Below are 12035 nucleotides of genomic sequence, written 5' to 3'. Positions count from 1 at the left end.
AAGGAAAAACTTTCTTATCGATACCCTTGATACTCATTATTGTTTCAAATGCCCTTAGATGGAAGTAGGGGTTGTCGATTGCCCTAAACTTTGGGATGTCGTTGGCACTGAACTTCTGCGGAAGAAGATCTTTATCCACTGAGACCCCTTGGGATGTGAGTTCTTGAAACTTGTAGTCGCCGGACAACTTGCTTAGGCTTTCTTGCATGAGGTCCATTTGTTGTTGCTTCGCGGGATCCTCGATCTTAAGTGTGAGAAGCTTTAGTGTCTCAGTTACAGTAGCCAGTTGGTTCTTGAGATCATTAACTTCTTCCTGAGTTTCCATTATAACTCTTGCTTTCCTCTTGCGAGCTATAGGTTTGTCAAAAAGTTGGACTTGTACGAAGAGGTTATCTTTGATTAATCGTCCTTCCTTTCTTGACCACGCGTTGTAAATTAAGCCAGTTTGTGTTTTAATTACTTAACTCGAATCAGTTTGACTTTATGTCTTCTTTTTTTTTTAAAAAAAAAGTATGCATATTCTTAGGGAGCAATAATGTACATGTGTTTAGGGAACTTAAGTACTATTATTTATTGGAGGATTAATATCCGACTTACCCCCCTAAAAAAAATGACGAAAAAATAACGCGCGCACACAAGACTCCCTTAATCATGGTCAAGACATGTGTATTAGTGTGTGTATTGAGTGTAAGTGACATGCTTGGACTCTTGTGTAAGACCATGGGACTTAGTGCCTAAACTCGAATATTGATTCAATTAAGCATTATTGCCAGCAAAATTAACCGAATTAAATAGGAAACTGACTAATTAGACATTAGGTGATGACTCGACAAATAATCCGAACTGTCGGCCAATCGACAGGACTGGCGTCACAATATGGTGGTTGGCGCCAGACTTTTTAGTAAATGTCTAGCGCTACACACCATACAGTGGCGCTACAGCCCAGATTTTGGCACCAATACTAGAACCTCGGTCTGGGACTGTTTTCGATATTATTAGTCAACTGGGGTATGCCTAAAGTCGTACTAAGTCAATTCCGATTAAAAGAAGAAAAAACTTTATTGAATCGAATTAATTAATTAATTAATTAGGCAAAGTTCTTTAAGTCATTAATTATAATCTCAACACAAATCAACAAACGGTTAGGAGGAGCATAGAATATATATGCACAACAAATAATGCATAATTAGGCAAGTAAGCACAATATGATGCAATGAGTTCGCAACCTAACCATGGCTCTAGTTCTCTAAAGTTCGGGATATGGTTTAGTCAAACAGGGTCCATGGTTAATTGTTCAGATGCACCGCGTAGAAGCCTAACCGTGAAGGGTTAACGCGTGTGGATAGAACACCGCGAGTTTTTAGAAAAAACTCTCTTCCATGGTTTGGTGAATTCAACCTCTCAGATGTACCCTTTGTTGCCAGGAGCGTTCAATCGGGTAGATAGAGCATGAATTCCCAGAGGGTTATGTCCATATGTAGAACACATATGGGTTTCAGAAAAATGAGAAAAAATTCAATCAGGAAGTAGGATCGAGCAAACAATACGAAAAACCGGTCGAAATTAGAACGCATATTTCTGGCTCGGTATTGGGGGAAATTGGCGCCAGCAAACAGAGACTGGCGCCAACTTTTAACTGTAGCGCCTGGCGCCAATACTGGCGTCTGACGCTACGGCTAAAAGTTTGGCGCCAAGCTCTGGCCCCTGACGCTACTTCCCACATGCCTCAGCAGCTTTCTGTGCTCAATAAAATCATCCAGTTTCGCGTGGTGTTATTTCAGTCTTAGTTGTGAAAGACGTTTCTCAAATTTCCTACGTGTAAAATCCTATGTTTTTTGACTCATTACGGATGGTCTTTCCAATGAGAACCTTTTTATGCATATGACAATAATGTTAATCAAAATTACGCACATGAAATACTTAGAACTTTTCGAGTCTCATCCACTCATTCTAAATCATTGCCGAAACAAATTCAGGAATTAAAATAGAAATCCTCCCCAGTGGAGTCGCCAAAAAACTGTAGGGAATAATTTCAAGCCTTTAAAAATCCCACTAGCTTGAACCTCACTGTGATCATACACTAAAGTACGGTGGCGTCCAAAAGGGAAGAAGATAGAGCAAAAGAGTCGCCAACAAGTTTTTAAGGAACTTGTAAACCGTTCACGAGGTGAAGGTTACACCCCTTAACGATCCAAGAGATCGTCAACTCCATAAGGTCATGAACCAAATAAGGGTCCGGGGATGAAGATACAAATCCAACCTAAAAGAGATTGAACCTGCCCTAATAATAGGCCTCTACTTTATTCTGCTCGTATTCATGTGCGCTTTTTAATTAACATGCAATCAATAGGATTAACCCTAAACCTGTTTATCTATGTTGGTTGAATTTAATGCACAAATAAACTATTATTGGCGATCACTTGAATTATAATCACAATTAACCTAACAAGATTATTAATTATCTTATTAAGCGTGATTGCAAATACCAATTCCCTTTAACCTGTAATAAAGGTGATCAAGCAATAACAATATAAAATAATATGCATATCAAGCAACATAATAAATAATCAATAATTATAAATAATCGTGATAATCATAATCATAGATATTAGGAAGAACATAGGAAGCATCATACTTTATCATACTTAATATTAAAGATACCCTAGACATGATACTGGAATCATAAATAACAATCTAAGCATGATATCTACATCATAAATCAATTAAGCCATTAAAGTACTTACTTGGATGCTTCGTACCTCTTTCTAATTACAAAATACACACGTTAGTAACTTCAAGGAAAAATAATAATCAAAACAATTAAATTAAATAATTGAAATAGAGATTTGGGACCAAACCCTCAGAAATCAAAACATTTCACGTCTCGGGCGAAGGCAACTTCGAATATGGCTAGGTGTTTCAAGATCTTGTGAGTGCGGAATTTTGTATTAAAGAGCAAAGTTTAGAAAGAATGCTAGATTAATGATTCATAAAGTAATTGTTGACGATTGATGATTGTAGATGATGAATGAAAACGGAGTTTATTAAAACTTAAGAATAAAAAGAATTGGTGAATGATAGATGTAGATGATGATTGAAGAGAATTAATGAATGGTAATTGATAAAGTGATTGTTGATGAAAACTTAAGAATAAAGAGAATTGGTGACTCTTGATGATTGAAAACGGAGTTTTTGATACGATATTTATAGAGAAAAACATCCAAAAAAGATAATTTATCAAAACAGAGTCTGAAGATCGAAAAACTAACTTGGCGCCAGCCCTGGCTCATTGGCGCCAGGACCAGTGGCTAGCGCCAGGCGCCAATGGCTGGCGTCTGGCGCCAATCCTGATTCCAGGCGCCAAGGCCTGGGGTTGGACGCCAAACCGGATTTTAACGCGTTTTCGAAAATCTGATAATTTTACTGTACTGGAAGATAAAATAATATAATTTCAGTCGAAAATGCTATTTGATCTTGATTAAAACTCTGAAGAATCCTAATTGAATTAAGAATGATAAAACCTTCTAGAATGTTCTACAAGACCAAAACCATTCCTAATTACATTAGGAATGTTAAATCATATTAGGCCCTCCCCTAGATCATTGGGCCGTACTTAAAGCTCAAACCGGGCCCAGTTTAGTAAATTGGCCATAACTTCCTCAATATTCATCGGAATTGGGCTTATAATATATCGTTGGAAAGGTCTTTGCAAGCCCCATCCAACTACACCACTATTGGACCCATATCATGGACCAACCAAACTGGATTGGCTGTTTTCTTAGAAATAAAGTTTTCAAAAACAGAGAGAAGAGAAAAGAAAAGAAAAGAAATAAAACTTTCCGCAACACTAGACCTTTCCACACTTTCGTTTCATTCGATTATGATTCGACGTGAAAGGTACTCATCACCGGGTTTGGTTTTGAGGAGACACAAATGGGTGTCTACAACATCGATAATACTTTAATTTGATACATAGACATATAATCATCCATCGCTTTACTTTTTTATTTATTTATTGTTAATGTAAGTATATCTAGAAATCTAAATCCTACTAGACAATCAATGAAAATCACGGCTCATGTTAAGCTTAAAATGGTAGAGTATTACCTGTATCAAGAATGTAGAATTTTTTTTGTTTTGATTGTAAAAGTTGTACTCTTTTGTTCATATGTCTAATTATTAATGATTGTAAAAATTTTGATCGTCTTAATTTTTATTTTATTTTATTTTATTTGTTGAGGGCTTTGAGGCATTCAGTTTTATTAATAGTACAAGACCTCTAAAACATTTAAAATGACCCTGGTTTGAGATACAATTGTGTATATTCTCAATGAAATTGAAAATTTTCAACTTGAAAATAAGAGAATGAATAAATATGACTTAACTATATTCTAGCTAATCCAAATTAAAATGTAAGTGGAAAATGGAGGAGGAGGTCAAAGTCACAACTATTCGCTTATTTCGCTATTCTACATTTTCCACGTAGAGTGACTTATACGAAGTACTACTAGTTAACCAATACTTATGCTACAACGAACTAATCATCTTTGTTAATTCTTTATCTTGGTATTATACTGCTGATCTTTTTAATGTTTGCAGAGTATTGTAAATTTAATTGATTTATACGGAGTATAAGTATTCCGAACTATTCCAAAATGTTAAACTACTTAACTTCAGTAATTTTTTTTTTAATTAAGTTGTTTAAAATACTTGTATGAATGCATTATCATATATTCTTGTTTAGATTCTACGTATTAGTGATGCTGCTAAGTACATGGTTTAGCTCCTTCCATTTGTTGCTAGCTGATATCTTAGAGCTTAGCTTAGGACCTGTTCTGATTTACTAAATTGAGTTAAACTGATCGGAGTTGAACTGAACTGAAATGAATTGTTTATGAGAGAAGGAAATTAGAAACTGAACTGAACTGATTGAAGCTGAAATTAAGATGAAGAGAACAGCTCTTAGTCTTGCTTTTGAGTTTTGCCAAAATTGTTTGGTCTTTTATTAAGCGAGAAGGGAACAAAACATTGAAATAACCCATGAATTGGCTCATCGTCTTCAACCTTGAGAGGTTGGCCAACTTATGTGGACGAATGTAATCCCTAATCGTATTATTGTTGATGAACATACTTCGGCTGATTTAATTAATTGAGTAGCCTCTTTGTGGGTTTTTTTTTTAAAAAATAAATAATAAAAGTTAATGATTATAAGCCCAATAAATTGTTTTATTGTCAAGAAACTCAAAATAAAAGATTTTCTTTTAATGACAAACTGAAAACAGAGTACTTGACCTAGTTAGACGTAGGGACTGTTCACATTTACTTAATTTCAGCTCTAATCATTTCAGTTCAGCTCCAATCAGTTCAGTTCAGTTCAGCTCCTAATTTCCCTCTCTCATAAAATAATCATTTCAGCTCAGTTCAGTTCAGTTCAGTTCAGCTCCAATTAGTTCAATTCAGTTCAATTTAGCTTCAATCAGTTCAGTTCAGCTCAGTTCAGTAAATGTGAACAGACCCGTAATCCTGTAGAACTATAAGTAATCGAAACTTACCAATGTTGTTTGTATTTAATTATTTGTTTCTTTTTTTTAATTTGGCCATTAGTTTTTTTATTATCACATTATTATATTACTCCGTACGTACTTGTAGAGTTGTAATTTCATTCGTTCTTGTTTAATTATGTTACATACCTTACACGTACTATTTATTTTTTTGAAATAATACCTTACACTATTATTGTAGGAACAAAAATCAAAGAGGATATTATGTGTAATTAAAAGTAACTTAAAGGTATTCCGTAGGATATTGTGTTGAAAATCTAAAGTGTAACAAAAAACAAAGAGGAAGAGTATCTATTTATGCATAGAGTTTTATCTTATGAAATGAGAATTAGATTCTACCCAGAATTCTAGACATAGGGCAGTCTAAAGTCTAATTTATTGCTTTTCAATATTTCATACTGTATTACCTTTATCTAAAAACAAAAGAATCTCGAACTAATATTTTTGGGTTCTTCTTTTAGTCACTTTTATTTTATGTATAAGCACCAATTTATTTTTATATGCATCTTATTTTCATCGTGTTTGTATTGACGACTATAGTATATATTTTATGATGGCTAGTCCGAATTCCTTCACTTGAAATAAATTTACTCCGACCCATAATTGTCAATTCGTCATGGTATAAATATGGAGGTATTAAAGTGGAATTGGATTAAAGAGAAAAAAAATGGCATTGCATTTGACCATTTGTCATGCGTATTTACATAGTTGTGATTAAGTTTCATATAAATCTGGGAAAATAGTTATACTCATGGTACGTATAGAAGTATTAAGTACACCATTGTATAAAAGTTTGGCAAAAGAAATGTCTATTGTGCACTGCACTTGTAGCCAGTTTTGTAAATGACTGGCCCAAGCCCAATGTCATTACGTACATTCGTCATTCGTCCTTTCCTCAATAGCGGCCTGGCGGATTGCAAAAATGATACTTCGTAATTGACATTTAATTTTGCACATTTTGAATGATTGATGGATGTACTTGGAATTTTGGATAATATCAATTTCTTGCTTTCTGAAAATGTAAATGAAAGAAAATGTTAAACATGTGACATTATCTATATTACATTGGTATTATCCTAAATTTATTTTATAAATTATTTTAGCATTGTTAAAATTAATCATTGTTTTAAGCCGCAAAAATAATGATTTCGGTAGAAATGTAGAATTTGATCCTAAGTTTTGATATGTAATTTTCCAAAACTTCAACCAAGCAATATGACCACTTGACTTTTTTTTTTTGAACCAAACCTCTTGTCGAGGTTGCTATTGTGTCACATGACTCACATCAATTACTTCGTATATGTATGTTCTCATACGTTTATTTTCAGTTCAGTTCAGTTCACTTCCTAATTTCCTTCTCTTATAAAATATTCAGTTCAGTTTAGCTCTAATAAGTTCAGTTCAGTTCAATTTAGCTCAATCAATGAGAACAGACCCTAAATCACAATAACTTTCAATCTATTCTAGTACAAACATGCTTGATATACTCCATCCAAAAATTTGATTCACTTTCTATTTTGGAGTGGTTAAGAACGAGTAATTAACTTTGACACTATACCGCTCAGTGTATCTTACATTATTTACCCCTTTTTGTAACACTTAATTACATTTTTTTAAACTCTAATTCTCTTGCTTTGTTTTCCCTCATCATTCACTTTTCTACAAACTGCTCACAATGGCGACAAAGAGTGAGTAAATCAGTTTTTTTTTTTGAAACATACGAGTATATCATATCAAAACCAAAAAAATACAAAAGATAGAGATCTATAAATTTGTAACCAAAGTTGAAACTTGATACAAATTATTATTATCTTGCAATTCAAATTCAAGTCTTTTCAAACCCTTTAAATTATTCATTAAATTATAATTTCTTGTTAGCATTCCTTTATTTGCGCTTATAAAGACCTAATAATACAATTACACATTTACACGAAATTTCGAAACTGTACTCAACTCATTAGCGTAGAGTAACTAACCTAAACACGCGGATATTTACACATTTCTTGTTAGTGTTGTAACAATATAAAATGTACTCTGTATGACTTATCACTAATAATAAACGAATCAAATCTTGTATTTGTTGACAAAAAATTAAAGGGTTCCCAATCTTCCCATACAATCTCAAATGCGATATTTGTGACTAGTGTTATTAGTTTATTATGCAACTAGGACGTATTAATTTGGTATTTGCATTTGTTGGACTTATTAATTTGATTTGGTTTGGACTCAAATGGAGTTGAACTTTAGGATTGGATATTGGTTGTTTTTTGGGCTCAACAAAGCTTTACTTTTGGGCTTTAACAAGATTTGAAAAATAAAAAAATAAAATTGTAATTGAAGTCATACTATACTTTTTTTTTTTTTCCAAACCAAGTCTTACTACACTTATTACTGTATTACTTTTGAATTGTGAAATTCATAGGCAATTTTTTGAAGTGTAGAGAAAAGAAAAATAAAAAGGACTTGTGTGATATGAGAGAAATAGAGAGACTTTATTGATTAAAAAGAAAAATGATGGATCTAAATTGAAACTTTACTTTTGGGCTTTAACAAGATTTGAAAAAAAAAATAAAAAAAAAAAATTGTAATTGAAGTCATACTATACTTTTTTATTTTTTCCAAACCAATTCTTACTACACTTATTACTGTATTACTTTTGAATTGTGAAATTCATAGGCAATTTTTTGAAGTTTAGAGAAAAGAAAAATAAAAAGGACTTGTGTGATATGAGAGAAATAGAGAGACTTTATTGATTAAAAAGAAAAATGATACATCTAAATTGAAACTTTTAATTATAAAATTGATGTATAAAAAAAAACGGAGGAAGTAAAAAACATTAATTTTTGATTGGTTGCTTTGGTTGTTTGAGAAAGCTAAGCTAACATATATGCTAATTGACGCCTTGACGGATACAATACACTAATAAAATTAAATTATAAACGATATATACTAGGTCTGACGATATTTTTTTTAGAAGACTTGGTCTCAGTCATGGCCTTTCTCTTTTTTAACACAAAACAAAAGACTGATATTAACAGGCTAAAGCTTTAGATACGATTTAATTACATCAAGAACCCTATACTTTGTACACAATTATTACAAACCTTAGACTTATATCTCTTTTTTCATGCCCTTCCTATTTCACAATATATTGTTATCTCATGTAGCCTTTCATGTATTTTTTTTTTTTTTTTTTTTTTTTTTTTTTTTTTTGTGATTTGTTGTAGCTTTAAATTTGATTGTTGTTTGATTCTGTTGGTAGTGACTAGTGAGCAAAGAATTTGACATTTGTTATATAATTGAAAAAACTTGACTAACAATAATCCCATATGTGCTTTCCTAAAAAAAAATGACTCAAACAATTATGTTAAAAAAAAAAGAATCAATCAAGAAAAATAGTTGGAAAAACCCAATTTAATAGAAATTTTGGGTATTTAATTTCTGACTTAAAATAGCTTATAAATCAAAACCTTAAAGACAAAAAGACTTATATTATTGAATATTGTATAATTGTTGGTAATTAAAGAATATAAAGTACTACATACACGTCACATACACATATTGTTTCTTGAATTAATTTTATACTACTCTTTAAAGATGGTTGTGGGTCGTGTTGAGTTGTGTCTTGTGTCAAACACTCAACTCACATTTCTTGGGGCTGACTAGACCCATATCGCTAACTACTGTAACCAGATGTTTTGTTGATAAAAAGGGTTTTTAAGACTACTTTTAACATAATTAAGTCCACAACCATAGTGTTTACGTATGTTTGTGAAAGCCAACTTTCATTTTTCAGCTTCTATATACAGAATCAAACCAATTTTCAAAATCAAGAAAAAATTTGTACACCACATAATTTAAAAATTAAGTTTAAGTTGTAAAATCGTTCTTCAATTTTAATATTGATACCGAAAAACAAGTAAATTCGTGATAAAAAAAGATTTTTGAGATCCAAATCGAGTCTCACCAATAGTGAACATTATAAGCAAATATGATCATTGATGATGAGCATTTAGCAAAGACTTTTTGCACCATGACCCACTCATGAAACAAGAGGTAGCACACTAGCACATGCACCTTCAAGGACCTCAACTCCTCACGTTTGCATTATACATACGCGTTGTAATAGACTTTAATGAACCAGAAAATGCAGTCATTCAACCAGAGAAAAGTGTTCTATTCAACTTTATAAATAATGCTAACTAGATCAATTCATTAATAACTACTTTACGAGTAGAAACAATTAAGAAAATATGATAGTGGGGTCCTATTTCATGTGCTTGGTAGATATAGAATTAATATGGATCTTGAAAATAATCCTTTTTTTTTTTTTGCATTCAATGTTATTTAACCAAAAACCTCTAGTTGGTCCATGGATGGTAAGTATACTTGCTCTATCTTCTTAAATTGGAATTCTTTATATCATAAAGCAATAACGAATAATGCATAGGGTTCCAATTTTTATGGCAAATTAAAGTGCAAATTTTTTCTACATGTTTCATTTTAGCAAATTTAGCTATAACTTACAATTATTATTGTACGAATAAATGAATAAATTGTTGATCTAAATCTTAATCAGCCGAAAGTTGAAATTATAAATGAGTGTTGGACTTGATTTTTCCTTAAGTTATACTGTATATCTTACTAGAGTGATATAGTTTCTATTGAAGGTTATTTATTTATTTTATACTAGCTACATTGAATAGCTTTTATTTACATGTATGTGCATGTCTGTCGTGGTGGAGTGACTAAACTTTTTTGGTAGCTTAGGTTGAATTACATTTTTCCATAGTAGATTAAATATAAAGAATGGAGGGATATGTGAAGTATTTCGTGGTAAAGAATACTGAAATTTGTTACATTTCAACCAATCAAAAGCCTTAATTATATTTCGCCTATATACTTTCAAGATAAACCCCTTCTTAATTGTTGAAAGAAGATTAAGATTGCAACACTAACTTGATGCATGCAAACATTATTGTATAAAATTTCATTTGTTTTCAGCTTAAAAGAAAGTCAACTTATTAATAATCATTGACAATCTAACTCTTTGGGACCATTTTTTGACTTTTAACGCGTTATTTTATATGTTCAGCTTATAGAAATTCACCCCAATGTAAAACCTCATCATTCGTACTATTCCTAGAAGAAGTTCTTTGAGATCGAGAAGTAAGAGACTTATCCTCTTCAAAAATAGAAATGATAATAATAATGGTGTGAGCTGCCCATCCATTGCATGACTCATCTAGGGTTGGCAAATCCTCCTATCATTCTCATTAATAAATTAAAGCATACAATATTTTGCAATCCGAATTTAGGCAAACCTTATCACTCTTTTTGTGTTTACTTAATTGATGGAACGAACTACATGGAAGAATGTCATGGTGAAGGTTCTCACAGCTTGTTTGAAAAGAACTAATCAATTGAAATCCAAGAAAAAACAAACGAACTTTTAATACACCCGATTTAATAATTACGTATATAGTATGTATCATGATTTAGTATGGGTAGGAAAGTTGAGGAAGCAACTTAAAAATATACCAAAATACTTAGAATTTTCTTATTAAAGCTTCAACGACTACAGTTATTACAACATGCAATTTTTACCAAAACAAAACTTGCTTCATTCTCTTTTCTAGTGTACTTTTTGTTACACAAACTAATAACAAACACCTTGTCTCAAAGTCTCAAGCTATCATTGGTTTGTATAGCTAATTCAATTGCAATCAACAAAATAAAATGATGTACCTAGGGCTTGTTCTGACTGAACTGAACTGAACTTATGGAAGCTGAACTGAACTTATGGAATGGAAGTTGAACTGAACTGAACTAAATATTTATGAGAAAAGAAAATTAAGAACTGAACTGATTAGAGTTGAACTGAACTGAAAATAAGCTGAAGAGATTAGGCCCATAGTATTAATCAATAAGGATACTTAAGTTTCAAGAAAAATAAGTTAGTATAAATTCATATTTAATTATGTAGTATATTTCAAGTCACAAGCAATTGCTCACTCGGTATACTAGTTCAAAAAAGTTCTCAATTTATATTCTTTCATTTTTATTCCTTGATTTTTTAATTTTAATTTCTTGGAACAAGATTAACATTTTTTCTACAATACCATAAACCACACTAGCCCATTTTATAACTCATATTCAAGGGTTTAGTATATAAGCCACTTACTTCCTCCGTTCCTCCTTATTGTTTCCACGTGGGAGAATTCATCCACATATATATAACATTAATGTTGGAAATTTATTCCAACATAAAGTCACCTGATTAATTGAAAAACAAAAATCTAATTGTAGCCCTTAAATTAAGATACTAGTAGTTTTTTGTTTGGGGGATGCCATAATTTACTAATTAATAATTCACTAATAATTCACTATTAGTCATATATGAATTAAATATAATATAGATAATTTTATTAAAATATTAATATTCTTTTTAATCCATTGGTAGATGAAGTAATA

This window comes from Chenopodium quinoa, unplaced genomic scaffold (assembly GCF_001683475.1).
Source record: "Chenopodium quinoa cultivar QQ74 unplaced genomic scaffold, ASM168347v1, whole genome shotgun sequence".
Taxonomy (NCBI): Eukaryota; Viridiplantae; Streptophyta; class Magnoliopsida; order Caryophyllales; family Amaranthaceae; genus Chenopodium; species Chenopodium quinoa.
Note: the sequence above shows the minus strand (reverse complement) of the source record.